The sequence below is a fragment of the Leptinotarsa decemlineata genome, unplaced genomic scaffold (genome assembly GCF_025532065.1).
Source record: "Leptinotarsa decemlineata unplaced genomic scaffold, Ldec_3_MD MMD2_tig00026336_RagTag_RagTag, whole genome shotgun sequence".
In the NCBI taxonomy this organism is placed as follows: domain Eukaryota; kingdom Metazoa; phylum Arthropoda; class Insecta; order Coleoptera; family Chrysomelidae; genus Leptinotarsa; species Leptinotarsa decemlineata.
The window spans coordinates 3,181,337-3,193,456 of NW_027412692.1; the positions used below are offsets into that span (position 1 = coordinate 3,181,337).

The 12,120-nt window shown below is 34.7% G+C and overlaps 1 protein-coding gene across 1 annotated transcript in view; it reads left to right on the plus strand.

The window, feature by feature from the left end:
- The first annotated feature begins 1,335 nt into the window (after positions 1 to 1,335).
- LOC111503925 (uncharacterized) overlaps positions 1,336 to 12,120 on the plus strand; it is a 50,372-nt gene continuing 39,587 nt past the window's right edge. Inside the window, exon 1 of the mRNA XM_023158367.2 lies at positions 1,336 to 1,496. The gene's annotated coding sequence lies outside the window, so the exon portion shown is untranslated. The remainder of the gene's footprint in view (positions 1,497 to 12,120) is intronic.

Consider the following 12,120-nt stretch of genomic DNA (forward strand, 5'->3'; position numbering starts at 1 on the left):
AGTAGATTGAAGTCATTCGTGACACGAAGTCCTAATTTTATGAATGAATTGAGTGCTTCATTTTGTAATATTGTCCAGATTGGTGCTGACCAGGCAAAAGGCAAGTGTCTTATTCCGAAACATAGATGTCCACCATTGAGAATGAAAGTGTTCCATGTAAGTGAAATTTCACCTCTTTCATAAACATATGTAGCAATCCTGTGAATGATATCAGATTCAACAACAATTCAATGTTTATATGAAAGTAGTTATTTCAAGAGGATTTTTTTCCAGTTTTGTACTTATGATGTACTGTTTGGAACCTTTGGTGTAGTAATGAATATTACTGGAGTTTTTTCCCAACACCAAATCGTTATTTTTACACCTCGACACGTGTTTCGATCACCAAGTGATCATCTTCAAGAGGAAGATAAAAACTTCCACCAAGTGATCATCTTCCTCTTGAAGATGATCACTTGGTGATCGAAACACGTGTCGAGGTGTAAAAATAACGATTTGGTGTTGGGAAAAAAACTTCAGTAATATTCCAGTTTTGTGTCTGAAAGTTACTTCTTTGCATTATCTACATGAAATTATTTACTTTGTTCCTTTCTTTGTAAGACTCCCACATTTTCTTGTATAAAGATGGAGTGGTAGAATTTATAAAAAAAAGTATTTCTTACCTTTTAGAGAATATCCACGATTTCGACATGAACTGCCACATTTCAGGTACATACAAAAAATAAAGTACAAAAATTGAACCTGTTAGAATCTTTCGAAATCGATAAAGAAAAACTATTTTTTTAATACCGGTTACTTAAATGGGTAGATACATTAAGGATTGGCACTTAACTTTTCATTAGAGATCTCAAGGTATGATATTTGGGAATGATGAGCAAGTACAAGGTACAATTTTTAACGGGATGATGACGAAACCTATGGTTAACCATTGAAATCATATAATACTGTGGTTTTGATATCCTCCATATTTTGTAATTTTGATCAGCTTGAGTAATATAATGCCGTATAGTCCCATAACGACAACATCAAATCAATTACAATTTTTTCCTTTGATGCACTTTCAAAGGAGGTATAAGTCCTATCCAGTGAAAGCGCATATATTAGATTTGGAGGTGTGTTCCTACGTCACCATACACAAGCACAACATAGTTGTATTTTTAAATATTCAGGTCAGGCTCAGTAAAGATACAGTTGGAGAGAGTGGATATAATAAATTCACCCGTAAACCATCTATACTTTGAGATAATGTTGAGAATATTGACACTACTCCAGCGTGTCGTAATCGAATTTATATATTTCAAAGGAACGTGGAAGAAATTTGGACTTTGATCTCTGATTAAACTCCACACTGTGTCTATATAGTCAGTCATTTACAACATAACAAATCTTATTATCACTCTAAAAAGTTAGAGATACAACCACGAAATTGTTGATACTGATCTTAGTTTTTGTTTAGTGTTTTCGTTCGTTACATCGAATGCGCAAGGAAAATAAAGGTACGTGCAATTTTTTAATGTATTTTTGAAATTCAAAATTACCGCGCAACAAAATTTTGAATGCGACCAAAATTGTTTTTTCCTTCTTTATTTTAACGTCAGTCATTTTATTTTATTTCTCATATATTATCCACATTTTTTTTTAAATCAAGGTGTTTTTATGTTTTTATTAACCAACGAAAAACTTTTATTGAACTTTTTTCAACTGACACAGTTATGTGCATGAATATTTCAACATTTATCATTCCATACTTATTTAAATTTTTTTTCAGTTCTTGTTTTAAGCTTCAGTGATATATAAATATATCTTTGTATTTTCCATTTTTTTTCTAAAGATTTCGATACATCACGATTTCATCCATATAACTTTTGTTTCACAGACTATAACGTGAATATGAATATAGGTCAACTTATATAAATAAGAAATACGATTCAGAACGCAGATATTCGTTTATCCGATAATAGTTGCGCTATCAAAAAAAAAGATATTTGTAGTTCGTATACATTTCTAAAAAATTACTGACAATCAACCTTTGACACTATTGAAAAATATACAGCATACAAATAATAATCGGCCTTTCACTTTATACATTATAAAAAGGACAGTAACATTTGAATTTCCAATAGTGTTTGACTTTCTACTTCTCCGTCTTGATGCAAAAAAGTGTGGGAATCTTTCAAAGAAAAAAAAAGCATTCGATTTCAAAAATTAACTCTGTACAAAGATGTGTAGATCATGCGAAGAAGTAACTTTCGGACACAAACTAGAAGAAAAAGTCCTCCCGAAACAGCTATTTTCATAGGAACATTGAATTTCACGAAATAAAAATGCTTTTGAAACAAATACTTTCATGTGAACGATGATTTATACGAAAAATACTTTTCTTTATTCCGTTTGTATTCCAAACATGGAATAGAATCAGATATCATTCACAGGATTCCTACACAATATAATGAAAGAAGTAAAATTTCACTTACACTGTCATCCTCACTGCTAGACATGTTTCGCCGTAAGACACTTGCCATATCAGCTGTTCAGTAGCAAATACGGATAAAATTATAGAAAAAAACACTTAATTCGTTCATACTAATTGTTTGATTTCAAATTTTGAGGTTACGAAATTAACCAGTGGTTTTCAAAATAATAAATGAGACTTTGCTTGCCAACTTTCAAAAAGTCTTTGATGAAAAATTTAACCCCCCGTTATATTTGGAATTTCATTCAAAAAAATGTAACTACAACAATCTACTTTTGATTTCAACTTTAGTGAGTTGCTCTTCATATAATTTTTTCAATCTGGTCACCTTATAATTCAATACGGTGATAGACAATAATTCTAAGACTTCTTTGGATACTTTTTCCACATGAATCTTAATATGAAATGAATTTTGTACGTATTGTCGTTTTGTTTCGATTTCGAGTAATGCCGTTTGGCCGTGGAAAAAATGTAGTGTTTGACTCGTCAAAAATTATTTTCTGAAGTTCAAGACATTATCTACCGAAACAAAGATTTTTTGTTGTTTTGTTAATTCAATTGGTTTTTTGAAGACATGTTTCTGATTCGAAATTTTTATAAGCGATTTATTTTCGTCTTCATGTCAATTTATTTGCTCAAAATTGTGGTTTACCAGTTTCTTCAGATGTTTCAACTACCTCATATGTTACCAAAACCCTCTTAATTTACAAACATCACTAGTTTTCACTTTCTTAATATTGTTTTTCTCAATGAGCGGAATAATTTATGTTTTAATTAAGTTGTTATGCAGAAACAAACTCTGTGATAATTTTAGTGCGAGGTTGAACTTTGATCGGCACGTTATATGCTATCTTATTATTTTTTGTTTGTTTCGTCTATTAGTCTAAATGATTTTACAGAATAGGTGCGAATGTTTTTTAATATTATTGAAAAACGAATCGTTTCTGATCTAACATACAATCATAAAGAAACTCAGAATATCACAATAAATGGCGAATAATGCAACAATTGCTAATAACGATTATTATTTCTGGATTATCTGGATTATTAAAATTTCTTGAGAAATATCGAAACTTCCAGAGACGCTTTCATTCTCTGCCTATGCCCTGCATGGCGTCATTCAGTCCCTTCTCATATATAAAGTTTTCGTACTCATAATCTCACTTCTGGACAACAATATACAGGGCGTTTCATAGAAAACTTGACCCCTCCTGTAAGTCAGAAACGGACGTGTACACGTCGATTTTTATTTCTATATATGGGAATTTCTCATATGGGAATCATACCCGAAACTTCACCCCCCTGCGTTCAGCAACTACCACCCCTATTTTTTTCGATGGTACGGGGGGTCGAGTGATACCTCATTTGAAATGTCTTTTATCCCTCTATCACCTCTGTAAATTTTTCCGAAATTGGTTCATTCGTTATTGAGAAATTGAATGTAGAACGTTTTATTGAAAAAACAGAAAATTCATTGTTGTTCATTTTAATGAGGAAATCAACAACAAATAATATCAGTGGAAACAAAGTCAACAGAAAAATTGTTCAAAATGACCTCCACCTAGTTCCATACAATAATACAGTCTACTTATTGGAGATGTCCGGAGTCGGAAATGGCATTCCTGAACAATAGGGAATATGCAGACAATTTTTTAATTTTTTCTATTCAATATTCACTTCATTTTGATATAGAAAAAAAATAAACATAGCTGTAAGAGTAGTAATTATTTTTTCATAAAATCTTAAAAAAATTGGTTTAATTTGACAAGTTCGAACGCTCCTATTTCTCGCGCACTTGAGGCGTGACGTCATAGAGCACGTCCTGTCAGTTTATTGTTTACATTGAGAGTTAGTTTGATAGTTAACAAGGTGTTTTAGTTTGAATATCGCGTAATAATCATGGAAGAAGAAAAAAAGCCATTTTATAGATATTGCATGGTACCAATGTGTCCGAACACTACAAAAAGTACACCAGATAAAGTTTCATAACCTTTAAGTTCATAACGTATGTCATACAATGAATGTAAACAACATTTGAGGTTATATTGAGGGAAATAATTTTATAAGTGCATGTATGCATAAAAACAGATTTACTAGATTAAAAATACCATGTTTTACAATAATTACCTTGCAGCTTTTACTCCCTTACTCCTTTACTCAGCAGATGTAAAATCCGGGTTTGACGCAAAATATGTGGTCATCATGAATGCATCTATTTTTGGAAGATTATCCGACTGTGCTTTCACAAAACCGTTGTCCGTCATTGCTGTTGATGACGGTTAGTATTTCTTGACTTTAAAATATTAGAAAACTAAGCTAGAATAGCAATACAACCAATTTTTCTCTCCAACACAACCTGAATGTATGAAAATAAATCACAGGTGACTGACAGGACATGCCGTATGACGTCACGTTTCATTTCAACCAATGGTGGGCCATTTTACAAATTTGAATTTCGCTCGTAAATTTTTCACTTTTTGATTGATGTTTCAAATAATTAAATACATATTAAATTAGAAAATAACGAATTGAGTATAATACTAGGACTTTAAAAGCTCAGAAAAAAAAATCAGGTCATTTTATTTTTATGCATATTCCCTATTCTCTGTCGCAGGTCTTCTAGATTTGTAGAATTTATTTAATCAGTAGTAAACGTTTTGAAATGGACGACACTGTCAGTTTTTTTTTGCACTGGTGTTTTTGTTGAATCTAGTTGTCGCAGAACCACTGTCACTGTCACTTATTCTTCACGAATTATTATTCAGTCATTCTTGTTCACTGTGTTCCAACATGGTTTATTCTACTGAATGAAGAATAGAAATTGTTGCAACCCATTATCGAAATAATGAATGTGCTAAAGCTGCTGCAAGAATTTATAATATGAATCATCCAGACCACAACGTGCGCCATCAATACGTTAAACAGAAGACCTGCGGCAGAGAATTGTTCGGGTATGCCGATTTCTGATTCCGGACATCTTCAGTAATTTAAGGAACACTTTCGAAAGCAGACTGTATTATTGTATGGAACTAGAGGAGGGTCATTTTGAACACTTTATCCGTTGATTGTGTTGCCATTGATATTACTTTTGTTGATTTCTTCAATAAAATGAGCGACAGCGAATTTTCTGTTTTCTCTTGAATGAAACGTTCAACATTCAATTACTCGATAACGAATAAACCAATTCCGAAAAAAATTACAGAAGTAATAGAAGGACAAAATATCTTTCAAATGATGTATCACTCAACCCCCATGCCATCGATGAAAATTAAGGGGGGTAGTTGCTGACCGCAGGAGGGTGAAGTTTCGAATATGATTCCCATATGAAAATTAGTCCCCCTAGAAATGAATATCGACGTGTTCTTTGAAATTTTCGATTACACGTCCGTTTCTGATTTACAGGAGGGGTCAAGTTTTCGTTGGAACGCCCTATAAAGAAATGAACGAATTTGCCGAACCAGATACCAAATTTTAGATATTGTCGTTTCAATATTCATATTCATTTTCAATATTCATATTAATTCAATAGTCATAAAAAATGTGATACTATCAGTTTCGAGGCGAGCGAATCTGTAACTACTGAAAATGAGAAAATAAAATTTCTGGGTGTTTATGTTCACTTCGAACTGGTGTTCTAACAGTTGAAAAAATGATTTTACGTAGGTACCATTTCGAGGTTATCTACAAAACAATTTCGATAAAAACATTTTAATGGTTATGGAGTTTAAACTTTGCTTCGTCTCCTACGTCTTCCAACAGAGATTTTCGAACTTTGACAATTGATAACGGCCATCTTGTTGGAGATACATCTGTCAAATTAGTTGTCATTTATTCAGTCTGTTTTTCCCATATCACCATGGACGAATATAGCAATCAACCCCACGAGCAAATAATAGAATTATTTTCTAAAAGTGGGTGTTCTGTTCGGACAACGTACCGCGTACTCATTCCATTTTACGGTCGCCGTAATTGTCCTCCCGAGAGAACTATCTGCAATGTGGTGGATAAATTCGAGTCCACTAGTTCAATAAACGATCAACCAACACGCGAATGTCGACAAAACGCAAGATCTGACGAAAATATCGCCGCAGTCTGTGAGAGTGTACAGGAAAATCCGAGGCAGTTGATTTCGCGTCTCTCACAAAAACTCGGCCTTTCGCACACCACATCTTGGCGAATTTTGCATCGTGAGTTCTGCCTGCACCCATACAAAATTCAACTGACCCAGTGACGGCTCGTGCATTGGAAAACAGGGAAGGCTTAAGTCATATAGACTATACACACAGAAAAGCCCGCCGGAGGCGCGAAAATTTTTATGTTGTTGCACGCTTTGCTTCATACTAAAGTTAGGGCATGGACATGACAATGCGTTTAAAGTGCATGAGGAGCTATGGACTTTATTTTAGTTTGTAAACCATTTAAATGGCCGGCCATGACCGCAGGCCCATCATAGGTTTGTGCAATTAACTTTTGCCTAAAATTATAGGTGTCACACGTACGAACTAAAAAATAAAACAAATCGTCAGCTGTGCGCCCAGATGAAACATCATGAAAACCCATAAAACGTTCTACCACATTACCATCTTTGACATATCTAAAAACGATTGAAAGTTGTGATGTACAAGTAATATAGGTAGTTTCATCAATTTCCCATGCAAAAAAAAGATACACTTTCAATCTCCTTGCTTATATTTTCCTTGATAATGTATGCCACACTGTCTATAATAAGCTCATTTTGGATGGTTTTTGAGGTGCCCGAAAAAACGATACCGTTTAAAAAATTGCCAAATTGTGAATCATATTTGCCCCATAACACGAGGTAAATTTTTTAAATCAGATTATCCTATTTTAGACCACGTTTGGTATTCGGTTTGTACGGAAAATAAAACACAGGGCCAACAAAAAAGTTTTTCTCGTTTAATGGAGCCGGTTAACCAATCGCATTTATCGTACCAACTAATATTAAATCCACGATTTTGTTGATTATCTGATCAAATTTGGTTGAGGCCTTCCCAGAGTTTTAATAATGTAAAATTTATTATCATAAGATAAAGGCTTAAAATTATTTGTCAGCAACCAATTGACTATATTGTCAGATTTTTTTAATTTCGTCCGACTTATCCATAATAAATGGAAAAAAAACTTACCGAAAAGTGAAAACCTGAAAACACGTTGAAATTGAAAGAAAACACTTTAAAAACACATTAAAAATATTACCAAAAAGCACTGCTACAATATAATACTGCCTGTATGAAACAGGCAGTAACAAATATTATCAAGAAACACTAAAACGATTTACCGGAATATTTTTTAGTTCCGGTCCGTTACGGTATACCGTCCGAATAATTAAATAAAAAACAAACGTATTCGTACACTAACGGAGACCAACTGGAACTGGAGGCAAGCCTCCTCTGACGCTATAATTTCTGCACCTGTAATTACAAATCGGGACGTATATCGCTGGTTGGATCGGTCTCGTGGAGCCTGTGTTTTTTAAAGCAGTCGGAGGCTTGGCTCCCTTGCAACGTATGGCATTTATTATTTCGGGTTGATAGTTTATTCGTTATTCGTACATGGGTGGTGCGTTCGAACACTACTACGTAGTAAGTGAAACTCACTACTACGTAGTGAGTGATAGTGTTTTTTCGGGCATATTATGTATTTATATTAAAAATTGATGATAAAGTAATGATACCCAAGAATTGAAAAAAAATAATCATAATTATTTGTCAATATCTTTTAATTTATTGTGATGAATATCCTCAAATTTTATGGGGAGGCTAAGCCTCCCTTGCCTCCTCTGACGAGCCGCCGCTGAACTGACCGCATCCAACTCATCCCAAAAAAGTCACAGTTTGGGCTGGGGGCGTCATCGGACCATATTTCATTGAGAACGACGTTGGCCAAGCAATTACTGTCAACGGCAAGCACTATAGGTCGATGATTACGAACTTCTTTTGACGAGCGAATTGGGGGCAATGTCATCTCACGTGGAGGTGTTGTGAACTGGCCATTGAGATCGTGCGATTGGACCCCGTTAGACTTTAACTTGTGGTTTTTTCCTAAGTCGCAGGTGTATTCGAATAAGCCACAAACCACAGCGGTCCTCAAAGCCAACATAACCCATGCCATCGGTCAAATTCAGCCTGATTTATGCGCCAGAGTCATGGAAAATTGGACGTTTCGGGTGCGCTCTACCTAGAGAAGCCGTGCCGGAAATTCGAATTATGTTAAATCTGGAGATTTCGAGAATCCGCTTCGGAGACATTCATCTTTTTGGAAAAAACCGATGCCTGGGTTTTTGTGGCATTGAATTGAACGTGGTTACTTTAACCCCGATTCGAAATCATTTCTAGATTCTCATTAAGATATGCAACTTTCTGCAGCCGGTGAAGATGTGCATCCGCAGCCGATCTCCTGGAATCCAAATGGAATGACGAGACAAGTGTGCTGTCGTCAGCAAAGCAATATATTGGATTCTTGTTTTTTTCCAATGAGTCGTTAGTATACAATAAAAAGAGAGTTGGAGACAATCTTGATCCCTGGGGAACACCAGCGTTGATGGTAAAAGTATTCGAGAGTTATCCATTTACGGGACAAGTCGTAGCACCGAAGTTTGGCCTGCAAACCCTCATGACACATACGGTCAAAGGCCTTAGAAATATCAAGAGCAACAGCTCGTGACTACCCATGTTTCTCGATTACGTTATTCCAAATATGACATAATATAGAAGGTCGCCTGTTGATCTTGGTCTCCGAAAGCCATATTGGTGGTTTGCAGCTTTCTTCGTAATTTTTGATATCACTGATAGCAAAGCTACCTACTGGTCTATGGTTATTTGGAAGATTTGACAGGTTGGAAAGTCTGCAAAATACGATAGCGGGCACTTCATCAGGACCAGAAGCCTTGTTGATATTAGACTGTTTCTGAATTCGTCGAATGTAACGATCAAAGGTTCTATAATTTTCCTCAACTGAATGGTCTATTTTCAATATGTTGTCTTCTTCTTTCATGATCGTTCAAAATATTTCCACACATAATGGTATTAATAGGTCTTTCAATTTAAATTTAAAAATAGGAAACGATTAACCCTTTTATTTTTTGAACGGGTTAATTCAAAAAATGGAAACTTGGGATAATGAAATTAATGCATGAATACTTTATTTCGAAGTGAAATTGACAGATGAAACTTTCAAGCTGGCGACTGGGCGGCATCTGGGTAAAAAAATTAATTGGAAAGAGGGGTCTTGTGACACATCATTTTGAAGCTCCTGACAAATACCTCACAACTCTACAATATAATGTCAATATCTTCAACTACTGCAAAATGGCGAAACATTTAAAAATTTCCTGAAGACAAACACATTAATATCGATATTTCTAGAAATATTCCTTTTTATCTGCCATATAACAATTCCTACAACCCGATAAGGTTTGTTAAGTTATTTTTTGTTTATAAAAATGTCAGTACGACGATGAACATCATTTTTCAGTTAGAATATTCTCATTTAGTTTTCGGTTTTACTAGTAGACAGGTACCGCGTCAACAATCTCTAAAATAGTCAATTCTCGTCCATTGGAAGAAAACATTGAAGCGACGCGTAACTTTCACGGGACCGAAAGGATTTTCAATGACCGTTTTCCGAACCGTCCTATCTGTAGAAAATATTTGAGGGAACTTGTATCCAAATTCACAACTACCGGTAATGTCCATAACAAAAAGCCTCCAGGTCATTCGTCCATTCCGGAAGAACAGCAAGTGCAAATAATTGGTGGGATGGTAGTAAATCCTGAACAGTCTACTTATTCCGTCGCGAATGTTTGTGAGCTATGTCCTTCTACTGTGTGAAGACTTTTGAAGAGGGATAGGTATCATCCATACAAAATTAAAATGGTACACCAATTAACTGGAGATGCAATCTATCTCTACAATATTTGTTTTAGTGATGAATGTACATTTTTTTGAAACGGTAATGTTCACAGAGAAAATTGCCGTTATTGGAGTGACACCAACCCTCACGTTTTCCAGGAAACATATACCCAATATCCAGAAAAAAATAACGTTTGGGCAGGAATATTGGGAAACCATATTATAGGACCTCTATTGATTGATCAAAATTCAACAGGGAACTGTATTTGAATATGCTGAAAACTACTGTTAACCCTCTCATCACCGAAATCGTCGAAGCGAATCCTAATGAATTCGATATGGATATTGTATTCCAACAAGATGGAGAACCACTACATTACTCCATACAAGTAAGAAACTATTTGGATACTATTTTCCCGGTCGTTGGATTAGGCGTCGAAGTCCTACAGAATCGCCAGCCCGCTCGCCAGGTTTGACACCTTTGGACATTTTTATGGGGCTATTTGAAGCAAAAGGTATACGAAACTGAACCTGCTTCAATATTGGATATACGGCAGAGAATAATGAATATTTGTAGATATATTGACTTTACTGTGTTCAAAATGTTCGGATGGGATGTTCATTTGTCAAGAAATTCAAGGCAACCATTTCGAGCATCTTCTGAACTGACACCAAACTTATTATCTCATATTATGTAAGTAAATGTCAATGTATTCAGGCAATTATTAAAAGTTCCGTCATTTTGTAGTAGTTGAAGATATTGACATTATATTCTAGGGTTGTGAAACATTTGTCAGGAGCTTTATAACGCCCAGATAGCGCCCAGTTGCCATCTTGAATCTTGAAAGTTTCATCTGTCAATTTTACTTCAAAATGAAGTATTCATGCATTAATTTCATCATCCCAAATTTCAATTTTTTGAGTCGACCCGTTCAAAAAATAAAAGGGGGGGAGACATTAAAGAAATGCACTGTATATGTGATGAAATCGGCCGATAGTTAATGAAAATCCATAACGCATTCAAAAAACACTTTTAATTTCAAAAAACGCAACATGTGATTCGCTATAAGATAGCTCCTTTAGAAGTGTCTATAAACACGCCTTTGAGATTTCGAAAGAAATAATATATTGTAATCTAACCAGTCATATCTGAAGAAGGGCCACTCATCAATTTTTGAACCACTCGGTATACATATTCTTTCAGGTATGGACATTAAATTCTCGTCATTCGAATAGATAAGAATCAGGAAAATAAAAAAACACTTAGGGAAAATATTTTAACAGACAAATTAGGAGTATCAACACATTAAGAGAAGTATACTGCGATAACCTTTGAAGGATGTATTTAAGTAAACAAATGTTTATTTGTGTCGAAAAATTGAACTTCAATGTGTCAATATGAAATTGATCCATATTCTCGACATTATATTGATATAACATCAGAATTATTTGGGTGATACAAGTAGAGCGTGGATTATAATGAAGCATAGAAGGGATATACTCTTCTAATAGTACAAAGTAATGAATGCTCATTGAAAATGCAAAACGCTAACACAGTGCTCAAATAAAAGTTTGTGATTTTGTTATGATTTGTCACGGCCGATATAGGCGGGTATATCCTACTATACCAGATCCACCCTATTTTTGTATCGCAAACGGGTCGCAAAAAAATATTTTATAAGCGTTCGCGGGTCGTTTGCTACCTGCAGTGGCGTGCGTTTTAGTATCCAATCAGAAATACTTGTTGAAACGAATGAATATGTTTATTTATTCATA